This window comes from Salvelinus alpinus, chromosome 8, assembly GCF_045679555.1.
Source record: "Salvelinus alpinus chromosome 8, SLU_Salpinus.1, whole genome shotgun sequence".
In the NCBI taxonomy this organism is placed as follows: domain Eukaryota; kingdom Metazoa; phylum Chordata; class Actinopteri; order Salmoniformes; family Salmonidae; genus Salvelinus; species Salvelinus alpinus.
In genome coordinates, this window is record NC_092093.1 from 24,587,881 (window position 1) to 24,600,918 (window position 13,038).

Sequence of the window (13,038 nt, forward strand, 5' to 3'; positions counted from 1 at the left end):
TGATTTAGACATGTGTAAAAAATGCTAACATCGGTCCCATGACTTGAATTAAATTTGTGCCACAAACAGTTTCAGGGGAACTAAAACAAAGCATGTTTGTTTTAGTGTCATAACTGCTTACAGGGTAAGGAAACCAAAGTGTCATTTTTGTAATTTGGGTGAACTATACCTTTAAGGACTGTAGCCTATTGAAAATGGAAGCTAATGTAATACAAGTAGGTTAATTATTTTATATATATACACACTGAGTGTACAAAACATTAGGAACACCTTCCTAATATTGAGTTGCACCCCCTTTTGCCCTCAGAACAGAATCAATTCGTTGGGGCATGGACTCTGCAAGGTGTCAAGAGTTCCACAGGGATGCTGGTCCATGTTGACTCCAATGCTTCCCACAGTTGTGTCAAGTTGGCTGGGTGTCCTTTGGTTGGTGGAACATTCTTGATACACATAGGAAACTGTTACGAGTGTGAAAACACAGCAGTGTTGCAGTTCTTAACACACCCAGGTGTGCCTGTTGTATCTTGCAAAAATATTCCCAGTGTGAAATAGTTCCCATCCAAATGACTGTGTTGTGATTATGACGTCATGTTGTAACTTTTCTCACAGCGTGAAAATGTTCCCAGTTCAATAATTAATTGCACGCGCGACCGTTGTGTGGATGGCTGAGCTTGCACCCCATAAAATTGCAATCATTCGATATAATCTAGAACTATTATCAGAAATCACGCCAGGTTCAAATCAACGTTTCATAACGTGGTGTAGATGTACTGTATTGACTGACACAATAACGCGAGATCATATTTCCAGCTTGGCCGCCAATGGAAGCAAAACGGTAATAGATAAATAAGTGAGCATTGCATTTGCAGCTCCTAAATTAATAAAAACATGTCACCTCTGAATGAGATCCGGCAACTCGTGGCCCAGCTGGCTATCTTGACTGACATTGCTAGCCCTCCAGCGCGTTGCAGTTCAACATGGGTGCATTCATTGCTAGGCTGCGGGCGCGTTGCAGATTGCTTCTTAATTTATGCGTGTATTACAACGCTTGAAAATGTAACATAACATATCATAAATCGTTCTGATTATTTGATGATTTATTGGCCTCTAATTTTATTTTTTACAAATCCCAAATCACTATTGCAGGGCTGACCAACTCTGTTCCTGGAGAACTACCATCCTGTAGGTTTTTGCTCCAAACCCAGTAGCAACTAACGTGATTCAGTTTATCAACCAGTTAGTTAGGTGCGCTAGATAAAGGTTTGAACAAAAACCTACACTCTCATTCAAACCCAGAATCCTATACTGGATTTCTCCAGACTTCCAACACAATTCAACGAGACAAGATTTTGAAGGATGGCCACGCAAGGCTAGTGTTGAACATTTCAACTAACCACATACCGGTGGTGTTCCTGCCCAGTGTTGCCAACTCATTTTCAGGGTAAGTTGCTAGAGGCAGGCTGATTTGTTGCTAAAAGTTGCTAAATAACGTTGTGATGTCATTACGATAACGTAAAACTGCGTCATTACGTAGAATACACAATAATGTTACTCAAAGTGACTGGCCATCTCGGCAAAAAATATGATTTGTCCAGGTACAGACTCCCACTCTTTTCTGTACTCCTGGCTGTACAATTTTGATTGACTCATGTTGATTTATTTTGTAAGTTTTGTTCAAGATCAAACATTCGTGACCAACTACAGTATATTCATTGGGTTTGGCTCGTCGAATCCGTACTACTGCTGCTGCAGTCAGCCAACAATGATTTGCAATTTGCTGAAATTTCTGCTGGCCTGCTGCTGCCTATTTTTTGTGTATTTTTTTTATTAACATCAAATCAATACAGAAAGTACATGAGGGAACACAAGTGTATATATAGATTATATACAATGGACAATCGAGCTAGGGGGTACAATATCACATTACAATTACACAAGCACCTTAAGGGACATACATACACTTACAATTCTAACAGCTTTTTTGTTAGTAGAGTATTTAACTGTCTTAAAATACAGTTCAATTTCTTTTTGTAGGGTAAGAAATTTGTTTTTTTGTTTGTAAATTTACATTTGTGTATATGAAATTTGGCCAAAAGAATAATGAAATTAATTACATAAAAATGTTTCAGCTTATTTCTATCGCATGTAAAGAATCCAAGCAGTAAGCAGTACTCCACAATTGTCACGCGGGACTAGGTGGGTGAGGAAGGAATCAGGCGCAGAGAGTTCCACTGGGAAAAAGTGCTCTTTAATATGGCACAAAATAGACAAGCCTCAAACAACACAGGGCGCGTAAAGAAAATATGACTACCCAAAACACAGGGTGTCAAGTCCTGAAAATAACCACCTCTACCTAAACGCGCACACACACGTAACAAAAGACAATCCCACACAAAACAAGGGCGGGTACACGTCCTTAAAATACGGAAGCTCATTAAGCACATACAACAGGACACAGGTGAAACTAATAAGACAAAACAAACAGACAAACGAAAAAGGGATCGTGGCGGCTAGTAGGCCGGTGACGACGACCGCCGAGCACCGCCCCAACAGGCAGGGGAGCCAACTTCGGCGGAAGTCGTGACAACAATAGTGTAAAATCTTCATAAATGTGTTCAATTATAAATCTACTGATGTCTTGCCACAGTTCTCTTACATGAATACAATGCCAAAAAATATGCAACACTGTTTCTGGGTGGTCATTACAAAAGGAGCAATTTGAGTTGATGTTTTCCTTAAACTTCTTCATATAGTGGTTGGCAGGATAGTATTTATGAATAATTTTAAAGGAAACTTCCTTAATTTTGTTAACAAGTAGGTATGTGTGTGGCAACATCCAAACTTTTTTCCAACAGATATTATCAATAAATCCATTCCAATAAGGCATGACATAAGGTATAGATGCAACATTCTGCTGAAACAAGGTTCGTATCGCTCTGTTGTTGAATGGACCAAAAGAGAAACAAATATTTCCTACTGATGAGTACACAGGGTCAATAGAAGGTAGGCTCTGAGGCTCAGGTCTTGACACGATCCTGAATAACAGAGCAACACCTGAGGGAATGGCATCTAAAACAATTGCACAATCTTTAGGTGTTACAGGGACCTTGTAAAGTGATAAGAATTCCTTATAACTGAGTAAAAGACCCTCTGCATTAACCAGTTGGCTCACCAATAGGATATTATTTCGGAACCAATATTCTAAAAACAAATAGTATTTTTATACAAAAATCCCGATTATTCCATATATAATATCTGTGTGGAGAAAAATTGTGTTTATAAATTAAGGACCATGACAAGAAAACCTGCCGATGAAAAGCAGAAAGTTTCACTGGAATTTTGTCAATATTATAATTGCAAAACAACATTAAGTTAAGGCCACCAAAAGTAGAGAAGACATGATGAGGAATAAAATTCCAGATAGAAGTGGGTCTTCTTAGGAATTGTTTTATCCAATTGATCTTAAAAGTATTATTTAAAGTAGTAAAGTCCAGAAAATTCAGTCCAGCATTCTCATAAGTGTTCATTACAACAGTTTTCCTAATGTAATGGGTACGGTTTCTCCAAAGAAAGTTGAAAAGCATCTGGTCTATCTCCTTGCTTATTTTACTGTCAAGATATAAAGATAGAGCGCCATATGTTAGTCTAGAGATACCTTCGGCCTTGGTTATTAGGACTCTACCTTTTAAAGATAAGTCCCTCTGTAGCTATTGATTTAGCTTCTTCTGGGTATTTTTAATAAGAGGGTTAAAATTTTGTAAGCCTCTAGACTTCTGATCCTTTGTAATGGTTATGCCTAAATATGTAAGTTCTTCTTTTACTGGAATACCATAATATGAAGGTGTCACACAATCTTTGACAGCTATGAGTTCACATTTATTAATGTGAAGATATAGACCAGACGCTTTGGAAAAGGATTGCATCACATTGATCGATATGGGAATTTGGTTAGCGTCTTTCAGAAAAAGTGTAGTATCATCAGCCAGCTGGCTTATAATAATTTATTTACCAGCTATGGAAATACCTTGTACAGGACTACTATTTAAAGAATTTGCAAGAAGTTGGGTGATTAATAAAAACAGGTACGAGGAGATAGGACAACCTTGCCTAATTCCTCTCTTTAACTCAAATCTAGGTGAGGTGCCATATTTCAATTTGATAGAGAGTTTACATAGAGAGTCTTTTGCATAGAGAGTCTTAATAGCCTTACAGAAAAAATCCCCAAAGCCAAGTCTCTCAAGGGAGTGGAAGAGAAACTGATGCTCTACTGTGTCAAATGCTTTATAAAAATCCAAAAATAATATGAAGCTATCCTCAGTTATTAGGTCTGAGTAGTCAAGTATGTCTAATACTAGTCTGACATAGTTAGAAATATGTCTGTTCCTCATGAAGCCAGACTGTGTTTCATCAATGATTGCATCCAGAACTTCTTTAATTATTTTTGCAAGTAGTAAGGCTAATATCTTATAGTCATTATTAAGAAGACAAATTGGACGGCAGTTATCAATGAGCAGCACTTCTTTTTTAGGCTTAGGTATCAGTGTTATTAACCCCTGACTCATTGTAGGAGGGAGAACATTGTTTTTAATACTCTCTAAAAAGACTTCAAATAGGAAGGGAGCTACTTGTTCAGAAAATAATTTGTAAAATTCTGATGTAATTCCATCAACACCTGGTGATTTATTGTTCTTTAGATGTTTGATAGACTCTATAATCTCTTCAACTTTGATGGGTTCATCACACTGTTTAGATTCTATATCACTGATAGAGTGAACATTATTCAGTGACTTAAAAAACATATCTGTGGATTCCTGACAGTACGTAGAGCTATACAATTTTCTGTAAAAATTGCTACAGTATTTAGCGATTAATTTTTGGTCATCTGTAATAACACCATCAATGTTTAATTTATGGATAGTGTTATTTTTAGAATGACATTTCTCAAGTCTAAAGAAATAGGATGAATTCTGTTCTCCCTCCTCAATCAATTTTTTCCTAGATCTAGTAAAGGCTCCTTCTGCTTTTAATCTATATACACTGCTCAAAAAAATGAAGGGAACACTAAAATAACACATCCTATGTCACGACTTCCGCCGAAGTCGGCCCTTCTCCTTGTTCGGGTGGTGTTCGGCGGTCGACGTCACCGGCTTTCTAGTCACTACCGATCCATTTTTCTGTTTCGTTTTGTTTTGTCTGTATTACACACACCTGGTTTCAATTCCCCTATCATGTTCCCTATTTAACCCTCTGGCATTCATTTCTGTTCTGTCCGTGATTGTTTATTTCGTTAGTGGTTGTTGTTTGTGCTTGTGTGTTTATTATATTCCCATTGTGGAATTTTTGCTTAAATTTTTAGTAAACGCCGTTAATTTTGCTCAACACTTGTGTCCTGCGATTGACTCCGCTACATCTCTGCACACAACCCTGACATCCTAGATCTGAATGAATGAAATATTCTTATTAAATACTTTTTTCTTTACATAGTTGAATGTGCTGACAACAAAATCACACAAAAATTATCAATGGAAATCAAATTTATCAACCCATGGAGGTCTGGATTTGGAGTCACAAATCTGGAAAACCACACTACAGGCTGATCCAACTTTGATGTAATGTCCTTAAAACAAGTCAAAATGAGGCTCAGTAGTGTGTGTGACCTCCACGTGCCTGTATGACCTCCCTACAACGCCTGGGCATGCTCCTGATGAGGTGGCGGATGGTCTCCTGAGGGATCTCCTCCCAGACCTGGACTAAAACATCCGCCAACTCCTGGACAGTCTGTGGTGCAATGTGGCGTTGGTGGATGGAGCGAGACATGATGTCCCAGATGTGCTCAATTGGATTCAGGTCTGGGGAACGGGCGGGCCAGTCCATAGCATCAATGCCTTCCTCTTGCAGGAACTGCTGACACACTCCAGCCACATGAGGTCTAGCATTGTCTTGCATTAGGAGAAACCCAGGGCCAACCGCACCAGCATATGGTCTCACAAGGGGTCTGAGGATCTCATCTCGGTACCTAATGGCAGTCAGGCTACCTCTGGCGAGCACATGGAGGGCTGTGCGGCCCCCCAAAGAAATGCCACCCCACACCATGACTGACCCACCGCCAAACCGGTCATGCTGGAGGATGTTGCAGGCAGCAGAAGGTTCTCCACGGCGTCTCCAGACTCTGTCACGTCTGTCACATGTGCTCAGTGTGAACCTGCTTTCATCTGTGAAGAGCACAGGGCGTCAGTGGCGAATTTGCCAATCTTGGTGTTCTCTGGCAAATGCCAAACGTCCTGCACGGTGTTGGGCTGTAAGCACAACCCCCACCTGTGGACGTCGGGCCCTCATACCACCCTCATGGAGTCTGTTTCTGACCGTTTGAGCAGACACATGCACATTTGTGGCCTGCTGGAGGTCATTTTGCAGGGCTCTGGCAGTGCTCCTCCTGCTCCTCCTTGCACAAAGGCGGAGGTAGCGGTCCTGCTGCTGGATTGTTGCCCTCCTACGGCCTCCTCCACGTCTCCTGATGTACTGGCCTGTCTCCTGGTAGCGCCTCCATGCTCTGGACACTACGCTGACAGACACAGCAAACCTTCTTGCCACAGCTCGCATTGATGTGCCATCCTGGATGAGCTGCACTACCTGAGCCACTTGTGTGGGTTGTAGACTCCGTCTCATGCTACCACTAGAGTGAAAGCACCGCCAGCATTCAAAATTGACCAAAACATCAGCCAGGAAGCATAGGAACTTAGAAGTGGTCTGTGGTCACCACCTGCAGAACCACTCCTTTATTGGGGGTGTCTTGCTAATTGCCTATAATTTCCACCTGTTGTCTATTCCATTTGCACAACAGCATGTGAAATTTATTGTCAATCAGTGTTGCTTCCTAAGTGGACAGTTTGATTTCACAGAAGTGTGATTGACTTGGAGTTACATTGTGTTGTTTAAGTGTTCCCTTTATTTTTTTGAGCAGTGTATATTATCCAGTTTATTTTGTAACTCAATTTGTTCCATCTTCTCCTCCCCCGAGAGGCCGGCTGGGGACCTCTGAGAAAGGGAAGTTATCTTAATGATCACCTTTTCCTCCTCAGCTCTTCTGGTCTTAGCAAGATTACTACCTCAAATTTAAAGAGCTCCCAGTTCTTGCAATACGATTTTTCTTCACAAGCCCTTTCCCAAAAGTGTGAGAGCAGATCTTTAACCTCAAATTTAACTATATCATTATTTAATAATGAGCTATTTAGCTTCCAGTAAGATGCTCTGCCAAGGTTAGTATCAGGGGTAAATATTTTGATACCAATGTAAATGGCCCTATGGTCTGTGAGGGGAGTAGTACAGATATTTGTAGTAACACACTCACTATCAATACATTTGGATATAAGCCTGCTGCTGCCTGTGTAAGAGCTGAGCACCTGCTGCTGACGTCACTCACAATGCACTTTTGCAGCCAGGCACGTGTGTTGTTACTGAATGTGTGACAGAGAAAATCGTTTTTGTGTCATTTAGAGGGAAAATGCGTGCATTTTAGCATTTGAGTCACTTTTCAAAAGTTGCTAAAAGTTCCAAATACATTTTTAAAAGTAGCTAAATGTGTTGCTAGGTGCTGTTTGAAAAAAAAGTTGCCAGGGTAGTCTGAAAAGTTGCTAAATTGGCATCACTGTTCCTGCCTGATTACATTGAAGACGTTGCATTGCATCAACCAATTGTTGTGCGCCACGTCATTGACTATCGGGCATTACATCACTATATCATATGATGTGGTTAGCTGATATGTTATGTGATGTGTTGTGTGTTTTGTCCTATATTTTTATTTTTAATCCCAGCACCCGTCCCCGTAGTTTGCCTTTTGGTAGACCGTCATTGTAAATAAGAATTTGTTCTTAACTCACTTGTCTAGTTAAATAAAGGTAAAATAAACACCTATCCAAGCTTTGCGAGATCTGGCAGGTGTCTGAAATGTAGTCTGGCAGGAATGCCACCCATATGATATAGCGGTATAGCAATCTAATGCTTGACTGCGCAGTCGATGACGTGGCATGCAAATGATGTACTATGTAACTATTGATTGATGCAATGCATTATCTGCAATTTGGTCAGGGCCTGGAACATGACCCTAGACTAGCTGAATCAGGTATGTTAGGTTAGGGTTGGACTGAATACCCACAGGATGGTAGATCTCCATGAAGAGGGTTAGGTAGCTCTATTGTAACTTATGGGGCGGCAGGTAACCTAGTGGTTAGAGCGTTGGACTTGTAACCGCAAGATCGAATCCCCGAGCTGACAAGGTAAAAATCTGTCGTTCTGCCCCTGAACAAGGCAGTTAACCCACTGTTCCTAGGCGTCATTGAAAATAAGAATTTGTTCTTAACTGACTTGCCTAGTTAAATAAAGGTAAAATCAAAAATAAATGATGTAAGTACTAGGTTGTATTTATTGGTGTGGACCGTAGCAAAACTCCCTTTTGCAATGGAAAACTAAAAACATATAGGACAAGTTCAGGTAGTCCCTTGCAGTTTCAGTCTGTTTTCATTCTGTTTAGTGCTTAGTGAATACAACCCTGTACTGCCTCCAACCAAGTCCCAGGCTTTTGTGGACACACTGCCCCACGACGGCTCATTTGCACTTCTATACTTTCAGTTTTGTTTTTGTGTAGAGAGCAGTCTCCCGCATTGGTCGTTGACCGACCCAGATTGAACTTTATGAATTCAGACAGACTGCCACTGCTCACATGAAAGATAAAAAGGAATGATGTGACGGACTGGTTGTGGTCTCCCATCTCGTCTGTGTGTAGTGTCTTTAGATTTGTCTGTTACACTGGTCGCAGCAAGACTTTATTGCCAAACAGAGTTGGTGGTAATTACTTTTGGTATAGCATGATAGGCAAAAACTCCCACAAAGTTTGAATTTATTAGTAGATAAGTAGAACATTTTAAGGCACATTATGAATTGCATAGACTCTTGAATTGCAAGAGACAAAACAATATAGAACAGCAACATGAAAAAAACTAACATTATACAGCTGTGCCAGGAAAATAACTTTTCCGTCAACAAAACAAAAGAGCTAATCGTGGACTTCAGGAGACAGCAGAGGGAGCACGCTCCCATCCACAGACGAGACCGCAGTGGAGAAGGTGAAAAGCTTCAAGTTCCAAGGCGTACACCTCAGTGAAAATCTGAAATGGTCCACCCACACAGATGACGTGGTGAAGAATGCACAACAGAGCATCTTCAACCTCAGGAGGCTGAAGAAATTTGGCTTGGCCCCTAAGACTCTCTCAAACTTTTTCAGATGCACCATTGAGAGCATCCTGTCGGGCTTTATCAGTGCCTGGTACAGCAACTGCACCGCCCGCAACTGCCCAACGCATCACTCGGAGCACACTGCCTGCCCTCCAGGACACCGACAGCACCCAATGTCATATGAAGGCCAAAAAGATCATCAAGGACATCAACCACCCGAGCCATGGCCTGTTCACCCCCTATCATCCAGAAGGCAAGGTCAGTACAGGTGCATCAAAGCTGGGACCGAAAGACTGAAAAACAGCTTCCATCTCAAGGCCATCAGACTGTTATATAGCCATCACTAGCCGGCCTCCACCCAGTACCCTGCCCTGAACTTAGTCACTGTCGGTAGACGTCTACCACACGGTTACTCAACCCTGCACCTTAGAGGCTGCTACCCTATGTTACATAGACATGGAACACTGGTCTCTTTAATACTGTTTTACTAATTTCATATGTATATACTGTATTCAATTCTACTGTATTTTAGTCAATGCCTCTCTGACATTGCTCGTCCTAATATTTCTTAATTCCATAATTTTAATTAGATATTTGTGTGTATTGTTGTGAATGGTCAGATACTACTGCACTGTTGGAGCTAGGAAAACAAACATTTCACTACACCTGCAATAACATCTGCTAAATATGTGTATGCAAACAATAACATTTGATTTGAATATATCATAGAATCATGTAGAAGTTAAATGTATCTCTACCAGTATAGTCTGATAGCAGAATATAGGAAATGGTTGGAATGACTTTGTCCTATAGCAGGTGGAACTGAGAAGCTGTGAACTGTCAGTGCTCTCTGAGTGGAGGGAGGTCGTAAAGGTGGTGCGATGGATCTCGCATGTCTTTGAGGAGTAAAATTGTGGCTTCATATCTACATTCCGTTAAAGGCAACATCCATTGTCAAAAATGTGAGGGTAGAGCTGGGGAGCAGGGTGGCAAAATATAGCCATCTGCATTGTACTCACTTAGATATTACTGCATGGTCGGAACTAGAAGCACAAGCATTTCGCTACCCTCGCATTAACATCTGCTAACCAGGTGTATGTGACCAATAAAATTTGATTTGATTTTCAAGCTCCTTCTCTAGCTCTTTGGTGCAACTCACAAGTTGAACATCACCCTACTCCAGTACAACATACTTGAATACATACGCCCTTGTAATATTGTTATAATGTTCTTATCATCTATATACTGTATATCAGCACCATGTCACCAGGTCAAATTTCTGTTTGTTCAATGTTCTGATTTTACAGCCCATTGTTACAAGGTTATTTACCAAAAGAAGCAAAATCACCATGTCAATAACAACACAGTAACAGAACAATAGTGTACCACATCAGCCAACATATCATGGAAACTACCTCACTAGTAAGTCAAATCAAATCAAATCAAATCAAATTTTATTAGTCACATACACATGGTTAGCAGATGTTAATGCGAGTGTAGCGAAATGCTTGTGCTTCTAGTTCCGACAATGCAGTAATAACCAACAAGTAATCTAACCTAACAATTCCACAACTACTACCTTACACACACACACAAGTGTAAAGGGATAAAGAATATGTACATAAAGATATATGAATGAGTGGTGGTACAGAACGGCATGGCAGATGCAGTAGATGGTATAGAGTACGGTATATACATATGAGATGAGTACTGTAGGGTATGTAAACATAAAGTGGCATAGTTTAAAGTGGCTAGTGGTACATGTATTACATAAAGATGGCAAGATGCAGTAGATGATATAGAGTACAGTATATACATATGAGATGGGTAATGTAGGGTATGTAAACATTATATTAAGTGGCATTGTTTAAAGTGGCTAGTGGTACATTTTTACATAATTTCCATCAATTCCCATTTTTAAAGTGGCTGGAGTTGAGTCAGTATGTTGGCAGCGGCCGCTAAATGTTAGTGGTGGCTGTTTAACAGTCTGATGGCCTTGAGATAGAAGCTGTTTTTCAGTCTCTCGGTCCCTGCTTTGATGCACCTGTACTGACCTCGCCTTCTGGATGATAGCGGGGTGAACAGGCAGTGGCTTGGGTGGTTGTTGTCCTTGATGATCTTTATGGCCTTCCTGTGACATCGGGTGGTGTAGGTGTCCTGGAGGGCAGGTAGTTTGCCCCTGGTGATGCGTTCTGCAGACCTCACTACCCTCTGGAGAGCCTTACGGTTGTGGGCGGAGCAGTTGCCGTACCAGGCGGTGATACAGCCCGACAGGATGCTCTCGATTGTGCATCTGTAGAAGTTTGTGAGTGCTTTTGGTGACAAGCCGAATTTCTTCAGCCTCCTGAGGTTGAAGAGGCGCTGCTGCGCCTTCTTCACAACGCTGTCTGTGTGGGTGGACCAATTCAGTTTGTCCGTGATGTGTACACCGAGGAACTTAAAACTTTCCACCTTCTCCACTACTGACCCGTCGATGTGGATAGGGGGGTGCTCCCTCTGCTGTTTCCTGAAGTCCACAATCATCTCCTTTGTTTTGTTGACGTTGAGTGTGAGGTTATTTTCCTGACACCACACTCCGAGGGCCCTCACCTCCTCCCTGTAGGCCGTCTCGTCGTTGTTGGTAATCAAGCCTACCACTGTAGTGTCATCCGCAAACTTGATGATTGAGTTGGAGGCGTGCATGGCCACGCAGTCGTGGGTGAACAGGGAGTACAGGAGAGGGCTCAGAACGCACCCTTGTGGGGCCCCAGTGTTGAGGATCAGCGGGGTGGAGATGTTGTTACCTACCCTCACCACCTGGGGGCGGCCCGTCAGGAAGTCCAGGACCCAGTTGCACAGGGCGGGGTCGAGACCCAGGGTCTCGAGCTTGATGACGAGTTTGGAGGGTACTATGGTGTTAAATGCTGAGCTGTAATCGATGAACAGCATTCTCACATGGGTATTCCTCTTGTCCAGATGGGTTAGGGCAGTGTGCAGTGTGGTTGCGATTGCGTCGTCTGTGGACCTATTGGGTCGGTAAGCAAATTGGAGTGGGTCTAGGGTGTCCGGTAGGGTGGAGGTGATATGGTCCTTGACTAGTCTCTCAAAGCACTTCATGATGACGGAAGTGAGTGCTACGGGGCGGTAGTCGTTTAGCTCAGTTACCTTAGCTTTCTTGGGAACAGGAACAATGGTGGCCCTCTTGAAGCATGTGGGAACAGCAGACTGGGATAAGGATTGATTGAATATGTCCGTAAACACACCAGCCAGCTGGTCTGCGCATGCTCTGAGGACGCGGCTGGGAATGCCGTCTGGGCCTGCAGCCTTGCGAGGGTTAACACGTTTAAATGTTTTACTCACCTCGGCTGCAGTGAAGGAGAGCCCGCAGGTTTTGGTAGGGGGCCGTGTCAGTGGCACTGTATTGTCCTCAAAGCGGGCAAAAAAGTTGTTTAGCCTGTCTGGGAGCAAGACATCCTGGTCCGCGACGGGGCTGGTTTTCTTTTTGTAATCCGTGATTGACTGTAGACCCTGCCACATACCTCTTGTGTCTGAGCTGTTGAATTGCTGCTCGATTTTGTCTCTGTACTGGGACTTAGCCTGTTTGATTGCCTTGCGGAGAGAATAGCTACACTGTTTGTATTCGGTCATGCTTCCGGTCACCTTGCCCTGGTTAAAAGCAGTGGTTCGCGCTTTCAGTTTCACGCGAATGCTGCCGTCAATCCACGGTTTCTGGTTTGGGAAGTCCTAACAATAATCAGTGGAGTAGGTTTTTAGTGTGTTAATGGCTAAGGGCACAAAGCTTATACTGAAACATGCCTTATTGCATCTATG